The following is a 12,380-nucleotide window of genomic DNA, read 5'->3' on the forward strand; positions in this document are numbered from 1 at the left end:
AGACCAGCCTGACCAACATGGAGAAACCCTGTCTCTACTAAAAAAGCAAAAATTAGCTGGGTGTGGTGATGCACACCTATAGTCCCAGCTACTTGAGAGGCTGACGCAGGAGAATTGCTTGAGTCTGGGAGGTGGTTTCAGTGAGCCAAGAACAAGCCACTGGACTCCAGCCTGGGCAACAGAGCAAGACTCCATCTTAAAAAAAAAAAAAGAGGCATAGGCAAGAAAGATCACCTCATCTCGCCATCATCCCACTATCCACAAGCAACAGAGATATCACTAACCACACACAGTACCAATTCCCAGTGAGGCAGGACACAGCCCCTGAGTCTTTCTCAGCACAGAACTGTTTTCTCCTGAGCTTGGACACAGCCTCAGAATCCTCAACAGTGCTTCCAGACCAGGCCCGAGAGATGCAACGGAGAGATGGAACCATCAGCCATTCCCTACCCTTGATAATAGTGGAAGCTGGCTGTGTTTGGAAATACCCTCAGGCGCTAGGAAGGTTTTGAACCTGCTCTTCCCCTACTCCTCCATGCCCTCCTGTCCCAGCCTCAGCCCCCTCAATTGCATCCTGGATGTCAGCTGAAGCACCCACGTCTGCCCAGGAATGTCCTAGCTCAGCAAAGTCAGGCAATCACAGAGGGAGAGTCACAAGAAGGGGGAACTTTCTGGTAACCTCAGGCTTTCCGCAGCCAACCCCAGGCCAGGGGCTGCCAAGGGGCCTGGGTCCTCTGCCTTTGCCAGGCTGGCTGACCCTGGGCCTGAGAAATAGTAGCTGATCCAATCCCCTGTTAGGCACCAGAGGCAACCAAGCCACTGTTTGGTAGCAGTGGTGGACTGGAACCCAGGGGTCCTGTCTCTTCTATTCCGGCCACCACCGCCTCTCTCTGACTTCTTCCCTTGGAAGCCAGCAGAGCTGACCTCCAGGGTCTGCAGGTTCATGATGTCTTCTGGAGGCATAAGGAAAGAGGTGACTCTTGAGGGACTGACAACTGCCTTGTCCAGTCAGCAGCCACAACCCTCCAACGTCCCCCTCCCTGGCCCCACCAGTCCACTCCAGAGACATCCTGTAGAAGGCCCACCCGCTGGCATGGGCTCCTCTCTGGCTGCTGAGCCATTTTGCTTGCTCTGTGAGGACAGAGGGAAAAAATGTGTTTTCCTAGGTCTTGGCAGCCAGCTCTGCTGGAGCCTCCTCCCTGCTGGAAGGGGAGCAAGGCTGGGAGAACCCAGCACCACAGAGAAGCAACGGCCTGGGGTTCCAGCCCTAGTTCTGGCACCCTCTCACACTCGCTGTGTGGCTTCAGTTACAGCACTCCCTCTCTCTGGGCCTCAGTTTTCCCAATATGCCAAACCTTCTCCAAGTCTAAGGTACCTTACAACGATGACTATCTCCGAGTTTAGAGTTTCAGATTCTGGCTCAGAGCTCCAAGACCACCAGCAGAATGGAGGTAGGGAAAGGAAAGTGGTGAAGGCTTCCTGAAGGTGGGGGCATGAGACGCAAACTATCAGACTATCAGACTATCAGACTAGCCCTCTTCTCCACCTGCACAGCCACAGACCACTTCCTCTTTCATCTGGACCGTGACCACAGCAGCCTGCTCACCAGCCTCTTGCCTTGCCCTCTGTCTCCAATCCCCACCATTGATCCTCCCGCAAGAGCTGTCAGAGGAATCACTACTGACACAAACCCACGAGCCTGTCCGTGCTTGGCCCATTTCAAAACCCTGCAATGCCAGCCTCCCCGCAAGCCCACACAGTAGGGTCCTCAGGCCTCAACCATGTTCCTGTCCACTCTCTCCCAGGATCATATGCTAACAAATGAATGAACAGATAGCAAATTCTACTATCCCTGAATGTTTCCCAAAGGGACAAGCGGGCAGTGCATGCCAGTGTGTGTGAGGGAGGAAGTTGCCTGAGCCCTGAAGGATCTGCTCCCTTTTGGGAGACTGCTTCAAGATTCCTCCAGCCTCTGCCCTGGCTTCCTGTTTCTCTGGGGTTCCCAGGCCTTTTTCTGCATATGATGTGGAGCTCTTCGAGGACAGGGATCCAGGGCTCATTCATTCAATCAGCAAACATCCGAGAAGCACCCATTGTGTTCCAGGCTCTGTGCTGGGCCCTGGAGACCCTGAAGTGAATCACAGTTCCTGCCCTCAAGGGCTTCGCAGACAACCACCACTCTATCAGGCTCAGTGCACTAGTCACCTCCCCAGGGAAGCCTTCCTTGATTGCCCTGGCTAAGTCAGAGCGCTGTTATGTGCTTTCAAACCACAGTGACTTCTCCCTCACATCACCCATCTCAGCTGTGTTTTGCATTTACTTTGGTGGATCTTTCTTCAACTCTGTGTCGGCTGCTCAGCTGTAAGCTCCCAGAGGGCAGTCTCTGGATCTGGTCTGTTCATCTCATCCCTGGCATCTGGTCCAGGGCAGGGGCCCAGTGGCAATGCAGGGCCCGGCGTGATTCAATGGGAAGTTAAACCTCTCAATGCTAACTTTCCATCTGGGACTGAGTCAACCAGCCACTTCCCCTCATCCCCTGACCCCAGGCCCTACTTTGGAATGTTTCCTGCCCAGCTTTGAGGGTGGGCCTGTCTGGTTCCTGTGCTCCTGGCCCCAACCCCCCTGACTCAAACCCCACCTACTCTTGGGTACCCCCAGCTCCTCACATGGGGCTGTCGGCTCTTTCTCTTCCACAATTTGCCTGGAAAATATGCTGTCTGCAGGGACTTCCAGGGCTTCCCCCTTCTACCCACCATCCTGCCATCCTGGCTGTTACCTAGTTCCAGTGGCAGATGGGAACACTAAGGGTCCCAGCTGCTGTAGCAGAGCTCACCCAAGGTTCAAAGATCCAAAGTCAAAAGATCATGGTTCCTCACATTAGGAAGTTCAATTGCTCCCCTCCCATGATTCCGTAGCCTGTGGGTGAGTGGAGGGGGAAGGTGGATTAAGACCAAGGAATCTCTAGCCCCCAGCCCATCCTGCAGGCTGCTACAACAAACAGGTGCTTTCTGCAGGGCTATTGGGTGAGTGGGTAGGTGGTGGCTAGGTCAGGCCCCACCCCTCGTTCATTAACCCTTCGTGCAGGGGCCTATTCCCACTGCCTGCTGACCCTGCCTGGCCCAGGGTGAGGACTCGGGGTCTGCCGGCTGGCTCAGAGCCTCAGCTAGCTTCCAGCGTCCAGCTGTAGGTCAGTCTAATCTCACTAGTCCCACTTGTGAACTGAAACTACCAGGAGGGCGGAAACCGGCTCCACCCAATCCTCCAAGACCTAGCAGGTACAGCCTCCAGAACCCGGACTAGCGAGAAAGCCCGTGGTCCTCTCCCTGCCCCGCACCTTTGCAGTCAAGGTTTTCTGGCCCTTCCTGTTCTCAAGGGACAGAGGGGATGGGCAACCCTGGGAAGAACGAGAATACGTTGGGATTTCCCTCCCTAGGGAGCCCCAAACTCTGGGGACAAGAACCTGGGCTCCAACTCACTTTGTTACCAGATCCACCAGAGTGCCAAGCGGCGGTGGCTCACACCCCTCACTCCTAGCTCAGCTGGGTGAGGTCTTTGATACCTTGCCCCACCCTGTGGCTGCGGGCACCGGCTCTGGGCGGGGGACAAACACTGGGGTCACGTGGCGGAGGCCCTGGGAAACTCCGGGTAGAGCGGGGACCGGACAGCCCTGGGTAGTAGGACTGGGGAGGCCCGGGCCAGAATTCCCAGACCCCGTGTGAAGACGCATGGGTCCGCTTCCTTCGCTCGGGTCCTTGTTCCGCGTTTACTCCGGTGGCCAGCCCAGGGCACGCCCTCTCCGAGGTACACACCGCTGGTGTACAGGCCCCAGGGAGCGCGCGCGCGGACACGCACACACAAGCACACACAAGCACACACGTGCACACACAGTACAACGCACACACGCCCCCCGAGGTACACCGCGCACGCACGCACCGGGCAGGATACCCAGGCCGCCCGCCAGGGAACACACGCCCGACCGCCCGCCCTCAGACGTAAACAAACCGCGCACGCACCGCCCGCCGGCGCCGGGCCAGGGCCTGTTCCCACCGAAGTCACGTAGGAGCACAGCGCCCCCGCCCCCGCCGGGCGGACGCGGAGATCGCCAGCCTGCGCTGTCCCTTCCTCCCCGGCGCCGCCGCCTCCCCACCCGCGCCCCGGGAAGGGGCCCCGTCTCCACCCCCACTCCGCCGAGCTGGCCTCGGCCCCGTCCTCGGCGCTCCCCGGGACGGGACCGGCTCCCTTCTCCGGCCCCGAGCCGTCCGGGCGATGGGCCGGAGCCCCGACGGATCGGGCCCCGCGCCCACCCCCAGCCGCGTCCGGGGCGGAAACCCTGCCGCCTCGGGGTCCCGCGCACCGCCCTCCTGGCCCCGCGTTCTCCACCCCGCCTCTGCCCGCTTGGCACCGAGCACCGCACGCGCGCGTTCTCGCGCATGTCCGGCGCTGGTCCTTTGGCTGGTCCGTTTCCCCTCCGCTCTGAGCCGCAGGTCGCTCTGAACCGGGCGCTCGGGAGCGCTGCGCTGAGTTTTGTTGTGGGGAGGGCGGCGCAGGGGGCCGAGGCCGCGCGGAGTTGTAAGGCGAGCTTCCCGGAATTACTCACTCACAGGATTCCTTTCATTCATAAAAACCCAGTCATGCGGTGACGTCACCGCCCCGGCCGCCCTCCGGCCAGGAGCGGCCGACTGGTCCCTCGGCCCCGCCCCGTCTGACCCCGCCCCTGGTAGCCCCGCCCCCGGGACCGCTCTGGTTCCAGTGCTCGTTGGGTGCGTTCACGTGACACCTCGCGAGAGCCCCGTGGGTGTAGGTGTCATTGGCTCATTTTGCAGTCAGTGGTCCTGGCCCTCTTCTTTCGACCTACACCTTCTGCCTTAATGATCTCATCCAGTCCCGTGGCTTTAAATGACATCTATATGACTATGAGCCCCAGATGTGTATTTCCAGAGCAAACAGCTTTTCTGAGCTCCAGACTCATAGCCAGCTGCCCACTCTGCACCTCCAGTGGGTGTCAGATGGGGACTGCAGAGGACTCGACCCAAAGACCGCTCCTGATGTCAGCCCTACCTCTGCTCCCCTGCCATCCCATCTCAGCTGCTCAAGCCAAAACCTGGGAGCCTGGCTCCATCCCTCACTCTCCCTTCCTTCCCACCTCAGGACTCAAGCTAGCGGTGTCTCCAGGTCTCCTGCATAGGACCACTTCTCACCACTTCCAGTCATGGCACCTGGTCTCAGCACCATCAGCTTACCCGGGCAGTGGCAGCAGCCTCCAGATAGATAGGCTCCATACTTTGCCTCCAAAGTCTTTCTTTCTACAGCAGCCAATGTTCTTCTCAAAACAAAGCTCAGGTTGTTTACACACCTCCTTTGGCCACTTTCTCTCCATCCACTGCTCTTCGGCCACAGTGCCCTTCTTTCTGTCCCCCAAACATACCGAGATCATTCCTGCAACAGGCCTTTGGCACTGGCTATCTCATCTTCTGTTCACTTGCCTGGCTTTTCCTCATCTTTCACATCAGCCCAGATGTCACTGCCTCAGAGAGACCTTTCCTGACCACCCTGGTTAAAGCAATCTTCACCTCTGAATTTTTATTTTTATTTATTATTATTGCTTTTTTTGAGACAGGGTCTCACCCTGTCACCCAGGCTGGAGTGCAGTGACACAACCTCCTTCTCCTGGACTCCAGCCATTCTCCCACCTCAGCCTCCCAAGTAACTAGGAGGCTGAGGTGCACGCACCACCACGCCAGGTTCTTTTCTGTATTTTTTTTTTTTTAGAGACAGGGTTTTGCCATGTTGCCCAGACTGGTCTCAAACTCCTGGACTCAGGCAATCCACCTACGTTGGGCTCCCAAAATGGTGGGATTACAGGCGCCAGCCACCACACCCAGCCTTGAAATTTGTTCTTATATTACCTTAATAATTCTGTAGGGTGTTGCATCATTTATGTATGTGAGCGCTGGTTATTGTCTGTCTTCCCCAACCAGAATGTATGTTTTAGGCAGGCCTTGTCTCTTTTTCTTTTCTATTTTTGAGACAGAGTCTCACTCTGTTGCCCAGGCTGGAGTGCAGTGGCATAGTCTTGGTTTAGTGCAACCTGTGCCTCCCAGGTTCAAGCAATTCTCGTGTTTCAGCCCCCCATTAGCTGGACTACAGGTCCACCATGCCCGGCCAGGCTGGTCTTGAACCCCTGACCTCAGGCCACCCACCTCGGCCTCCCAAAGTGCTGGGATTACAGATGTGAGCCACTGCGCCTGGCCAGGCTTATCTTGTTCACACTGCCTGCCCAGTGCCTGGAATAGTGCTTGGCATGTAGTAGGCCCACAGTAAATACATGTTGAGGGAATACATGACTGGAGGCTCAGAGAGGTGAAAGTGACTTTCTAAATTCACTTGGCTAGGAAGTACAAGCACTGGAATTGGAATCCAGGTCTAGATGATTCCTGGCCCAGATGTTTGAGGGTACATCGCAGGGGAGGAGGGCCACATAAACATGAGGGCTGTGTGCCGTGGTGGGAAGCTCCACCCAAAAGAGATGGCTTCAGAGGCCACATACGGGGTGGGTGTTGCTGTTCATCCCCCGCTTTCCTTTGCTCATGATGTCCCCACTGCCTGAAATTCCATCGCTCCCACAGTCTCTCCTGTGAAGCCGACGTCATGGCACTTCCTCCACTGTGGAGGGCATAGGACCTCTGCAAATCGGGAGGCCTCTGTGTGGCACCCTGATCACCAGCAAGGATCCCTGCTTTTCTTGATGTAGGGAATTCGATTTCAGCGCTCTTGTCTTGCTTTCCTGCCTCTGTGCCTTGGTCCACCAGATGCTATGACTTCTTTCCCTTCCCTCCCACAGGCCGTGGGTTTGGTATGCAAATTGGCCCACTAGTTTCCCAGATGACCAAATGTTGAGGCAGCTCTAGCACTCAAAAGGATCTCTAAAAACCAATTGCTCACTCCTCTCCATGTGCATAGCTAGAAGAGCCACCTAGGTTAACCTTTGGGGTACAAAAGTTCTTAATTTTAGAAACTGCACAATGGGTTCTATTTTCTCTACTCCCCACCCCTTTAAAATAAAACAAAACAAAACAGGGTCTTGCCCTGTTGCCCAGGCTGGAGTGCAGTGGCATGATCATAGCTCACTGCAGCCTTGAACTTCTGGGCTCAAGCGATCCTCTCACCTCAGCCTCCCGAGTAGTTGGGACTACGAGTGTGCATCACTGTGCCTGGATAATTTTTCTATTTTTTGCAGAGATGGGGGTCTCACTATATTGCATAGGTTGATCTTGAACCCTTGGCCTCAAGCCCTCCTTCTGCCTCAGCCTCCCAATCTACTCCCTTTTTTATTAGTTTCTCAGGAGCTGGGGCCACGCCTGGAACACTGTAGGTGCTCAACTAGTGAGTGAATTCCCAGTGGACCTGAACAACACTCCTGGACACCATGCTGCCTATATCCTTTACTCCCATCCCCAGCCCGCCAGAACAAGGGGGTCAGTGCCTCACTATCCACCCTGCAGGGACTGCTTCCCATAGACATACCTCCCTTTCTGGTCAAGATCAAGGGCCATGGGGCACTGTCCTACTTAAAAGTAGGGGCTCAGGCTGGGCATGGTGGCTCACACCTGTAATCTCAGCACTTTGGGAGACTGAGGCAGGAGGATCATTGAGCCCAGGAGTTTGAGACCAGCCTGGGCAATATGGTGAAATCTTGTCTCTATTAAAAAAAAAGAGAGAGAAAGGGAAAAAAAAAAAAAAAAACGAAAGAAAATGACCATCAGGCAGCCACCATAGTAATCATGGGTTGCAGCAAGAATCACCAATGGATATGAAAGCTTGATGAGAAAGTATTTACAGTTTTGAATTATTTCCCCACAAGATGATAATTAATTATGAAAGGAAAGATCATAACTCTGCAGTGGAGAAATTTGGCAGACACAAGTGATCAAAGTTAATATCACCAGTAAGGGGCAAATTGCCACGGAGTTCGTCAATGAGATAATAGTATCGTATCGATGCCCAACTTCCTGACTTCAGTGCTTGTCCTGTGGTCGTAGAAGAGAATGTGTCCTTGATTTTAGGAAATATACACTGGAGTATTTATTTATTTATTTATTTATTTATTTATTTATTTATTTGAGACGGAGTATTGCTCTCTCACCCAGGCTGGAGTGCAATGGCACGACCTTGGCTCACTGCAACCTCCGCCTCCCAGGTTCAAGTGATTCTCCTGCCTCAGCCTCCTGAGTAGCTGGGATTACAGGCACCCACCATCATGCCCGGCTAATTTTTGTATTTTTGTAGAGACGGGGTTTCACCATGTTGGCCAGGCTGGTCTCATGGTGATCCGCCCACCTCGGCCTCCTGAAGAGCTGTGATTACAGGTGTGAGCCACCGCGCCTGGCCCACTGGAGTATTTAGAGGTAAAGGGCCTCATGTTTGCAATTTACTCTGACATGGTTCTGAAAATAATACATGTAGATAGATAGCGTTATGGGTGGAATTTCATAATGTTAAAATGTATATTTTGAAGTCCTAATGCCTAAAAATCTCAGAGTGTGACTGTATTTGGAGACAAAGTTGTAAAAGGCGTAAGTAAATTAAAGTATTTACGGTAGGCCCTAATCCAACCTGACCGGTGTCCTTATAAGAAGAGAAAATTTGGCCAGGTGCAGTGGCTTACGCCTGTAATCCCAGCACTTTGGGACGCCAAGGCAGGCAGATCACTTGAGGTCAGGAGTTTGAGACCAGCCTGGCCAACATGCAAAACCCTGTCTCTAACAAAAAAAAAAAAAAATTTAGTGGGGCGTGGTGGCACATGTCTATAATCCCAGCTACTCAGGAGGCTGAGGCAGGAGAATTGCTTGAACCTGGGAGGCAGAGGTTGCAGTGAGCCAAGATCGCACTACTGCACTCCAGCCTGGGCGACAGAGCGAGACTGTCTCAAAAAAAAAAAAAAAAAAAAAAAAAAAAAAAAAAAAATTGTTTTTTGAAAGTAGGGACTCTCAAGTCAGCTTGTCGGGTTCAGATCCTGGCCCCACGCCTCACCAGCTGACCTCATCTCCACCATCTATAAACCGGGCTTAGTAATAGTGCCTCCTTTAAGGCTGTGAAACAAGATTATGTGTTTGCACTTACAAGCCTCTGGCACAGCGCTTAGTTTGTAATAACAGGTCAATAATATCAGGTTAGAGACAGGAGTCCTCTAGAGCAGGGGTCCCCAGACCGCAGGCCGAGGATCGGTGCCGATCTGTTGGTGGCCTGTTAGGAACCAGCGGGCTGAGTGAGCATTACAGCGTGAGCTCCGCCTCCTGTCGGATCAGCAGTGGCATTAGAGAGTCTCAGACAGGAGCGCGAACCCTATTGTGAACTGCCCCTGTGAGGGATCCAGGTTGTGCGCTCCTTATGAGAATGTAACTACTGCCTGCTATGCCTGATGACCTGAGGTGGAACCGTTTCTTTTTTCTTTTCTTTTTTTCTTTTTTTTTTTTGGAGAGTCTCGCTCTATCCCCCAGGCTGGAGTGCAGTGGCACCATCTTGGCTCACTGCAACCTCCGCCTCTTGGGTTCAACTGATTCTCAGGCCTCATCCTCCTCCAAGTAGCTGGGATTACAGGCATGCGCCACCATGCCCGTCTAATTTTTGTATTTTTAGTAGAGTCGGGGTTTCGCCATGTGTTGACCAGGCTTGGGTTCTCAAACTCCGTACCTTCAAGGCGGATCCACCTCCACCCTTCAGCCTCACAAAGTTGCTGGGTCAAGAGCGCAGAAGCCTTGCACCCGGCCCCACTGAACCCCAGTTTCCCACGAAACCATCCCCCCCCCACGCACACTCCCCACTTCTCCACCCCACCCCCCATCCCCATCTGTGGAAAAGTTGTCTTCTACGAAACGGTCCCTGGTGTCAAAAGCAGAGGTAATGGACAGAGTGATCAGTTCCCCGAATGCCCAGGGAGCACGCCCTGGGTACCGGGTGCGGCGCTGTGTATCAGGTCGCCCTCAATCCTCTTCACGTCTTAGCACTTAGGTGTTATCATGGCCACGTTGCAGATGAGGAAATTGAGACTGTGGCAGGTGAGGAACCTTGCCCAGTATTGCACAGTTAGTCCCTGGCAGAGAAGGATTTGAACTCAGGGTGGTCTGACTCCAGGGCTGCGCTTTCTCCTGCTGCCCCCGCCAGAATGACTTGCTGGGTTTTTATGGAGAGAGTCGATATTTCATGTGGGCCACTTCAGAGTCTGACCATAATTAGAACACATGCCATTTCTCCACGTGGGCACCCCTGGGTGGGATCCTGGAGGACGCTTGTGCCCTCCTCCCCCTCTTCTTCTTCTTTTCCCTCTACTTTGTCAGTCCTAAGGCAAACCAGGCAGGGCCTGGTGGGGGTGTCTCTGACCAGGGCCACTGTCTGCAAATACAAGGGTCCTGAGTCTGGGCTGGAGATGTGATTGTTCAGCAGAGAAAAAAACGGTTTGAGTAAACCCAAACAACCGGGCCGGGCACAGTGGCTCACGCCTGTAATCCCAGCATGTTGGGAGGCCAAAGCAGATCACTTGAGGCCAGGAGTTCCAGACCAGCCCGGCCAACATGGTGAAACCCTCATCTCTACTAAAAATACGACAGTTAGCCCAGTGTGGTGGCAGGTGCCTGTTGCCCCAGCTACTCAGGAGGTTGAGGCAGGAGAACCGCTTGAACCCAGGAGGTGGAGGTTGCAGCGAGCTGAGATCTTGCCACTGCACTCTAGCCTGGGCAACAGAGCAAGACTGTCTCATAATAATAATAATCCAAACAACCGCAGTACCTACTGTTATTATTTTTTTGGTTTGTTTTGTTTTTGAGATGGAGTCTTGCTCTGTCGTCCAGGCTGGAGTACAGTGGTGCGATCTCCGCTCACTGCAAGCTCCACCTCCCGGGTTCCCGCCATTCTCCTGCCTTAGCCTCCTGAGTAGCTGGGACTACAGGTGTATTATTGTTTATGAATCACATTTATGTGCCTAAGAGCTGTCATCTCACAAAATTCTATGAAGTATCCGTATCACCCCCACTTTATAGATGAGGAAACTGAGGCTAGGTGGGCTGAAGCCATTTGCTAAGGGTCCTTCCCACCCACATGTGAGTATGAACCTTTCTCCACTTCACCAGCACTGGGAGTTTTCATTGTCTAAGCTCTGCTAATTTCCTAGGCAAATGACGTTATAGTATTTAAATTTGCATTTCTGTGAATAGAAATGAGCTTGAACACATTCCCATTTGCTTGTTAACCAGTTGGGTTTTTTCTTCTTTTGTTCGTGTGCTTTGCCTATTTTAGAGAATACATTTTTATGTTTGCAAACTGATATTTTAGGAACCTGAAACAGTACTGCACATATTCCATTTTTCCCCAGCCCTCCATCATTGTCCCTCTAAAACCTCCCCCCTCCCCACCCCCAGCAGCTTCAATATACCTGGAGATATGCCAGCCCTGGTCTGAGTCCTTTTGTGCCAAGCCTGTAAAACCATCACTGGGGCACTGCTGCTCCATCCACCTCACTCCTGTACGCCAGCTGCTCTGGCTTCTGTAGAGAAACCAGCATCGCGACCACAACCACCACCGCAACGACAGCTGCAGTCACGACCAGGTCATCTTCACCAGCCATAGCCAGATCCTCAGAGTTCCAGGAATCCCTGGAGTACTCACCTCTCTCCTTCATCTGCAGGCCTTCATCCTCATCTCCACTGAACCCGTTCTCCTGCCACTTCCAGAGGAAGCAGAGGCCGTGTGATAGGCACTGCCTCCACCCTCTGCACCTGCCCTTCCCTCTCCCTCACAGTCCCCTCAGAGGCTGTCCTTTGTCTTGCCCCGAACCCACCTCTCCTCCTTCCAGAATCCCCATGCCCACACCCCAGTCCCCATCCCCTCCCTCTAAAGCAAATGGCTTCAGCCCTCCTAGCCTCAGTTTCCTTATCTATAAAGTGAGGGTGATACAGATACTTCATAGAATTTTGTGAGATGACAGCTCTTAGGCACATCAATGTGATTCACAAACAATAATAGCCGGGTGCGGTGGCTCACGCCTGTAATCCCAGCACTTTGGGAGGCCGAGGTGGGTGGATCACAAGGTCAGGAGTTCAAGACCAGCCTGACGAGCATGGTGAAACCCCATCTCTACTAAAGATACAAAAATTAGCCTGGTGTGGTGGCATGCGCCTGTAATCCCAGCTATTGGGGAGGCAGAGGCAGGAGAATCATTTGAAACCTGGAGGCGGAGGTTGCGGTGAGCCAAGATCGTGCCACTGCACTCTAGCCTGGGTGACAGGGTGAGACCCCATCTCAAAACAAAACAAAACAAACAAACAAAAACAATAATAACAGTGGGTACTGGGGTTGTCTGGATTTTTTTTTTTTTTTTTTTTTTTTTT

The 12,380-nt window shown here is 53.5% G+C and overlaps 1 protein-coding gene across 3 annotated transcripts in view; it reads right to left on the reverse strand.

Annotated features, from left to right (window-relative positions):
* The window catches only part of MAFF (MAF bZIP transcription factor F), a 22,274-nt gene extending 10,827 nt beyond the window's left edge, over positions 1–11,447 (reverse strand). The window contains exon 1 of one of the 3 annotated variants that reach the window (XM_017861289.1): positions 11,426–11,447. The gene's annotated coding sequence lies outside the window, so the exon portion shown is untranslated. Of the gene's footprint in view, positions 1–2,776; positions 2,799–2,833; positions 4,130–11,425 lie in introns of those variants that run through there. The other 2 variants (XM_017861291.1, XM_017861292.1) reach the window with 2 other exon arrangements.
* Between the last annotated feature and the right edge of the window lie 933 nt (positions 11,448–12,380).

The sequence above is a fragment of the Rhinopithecus bieti genome, unplaced genomic scaffold (assembly GCF_001698545.2).
Source record: "Rhinopithecus bieti isolate Rb0 unplaced genomic scaffold, ASM169854v2 scaffold_56975, whole genome shotgun sequence".
Taxonomy (NCBI): domain Eukaryota; kingdom Metazoa; phylum Chordata; class Mammalia; order Primates; family Cercopithecidae; genus Rhinopithecus; species Rhinopithecus bieti.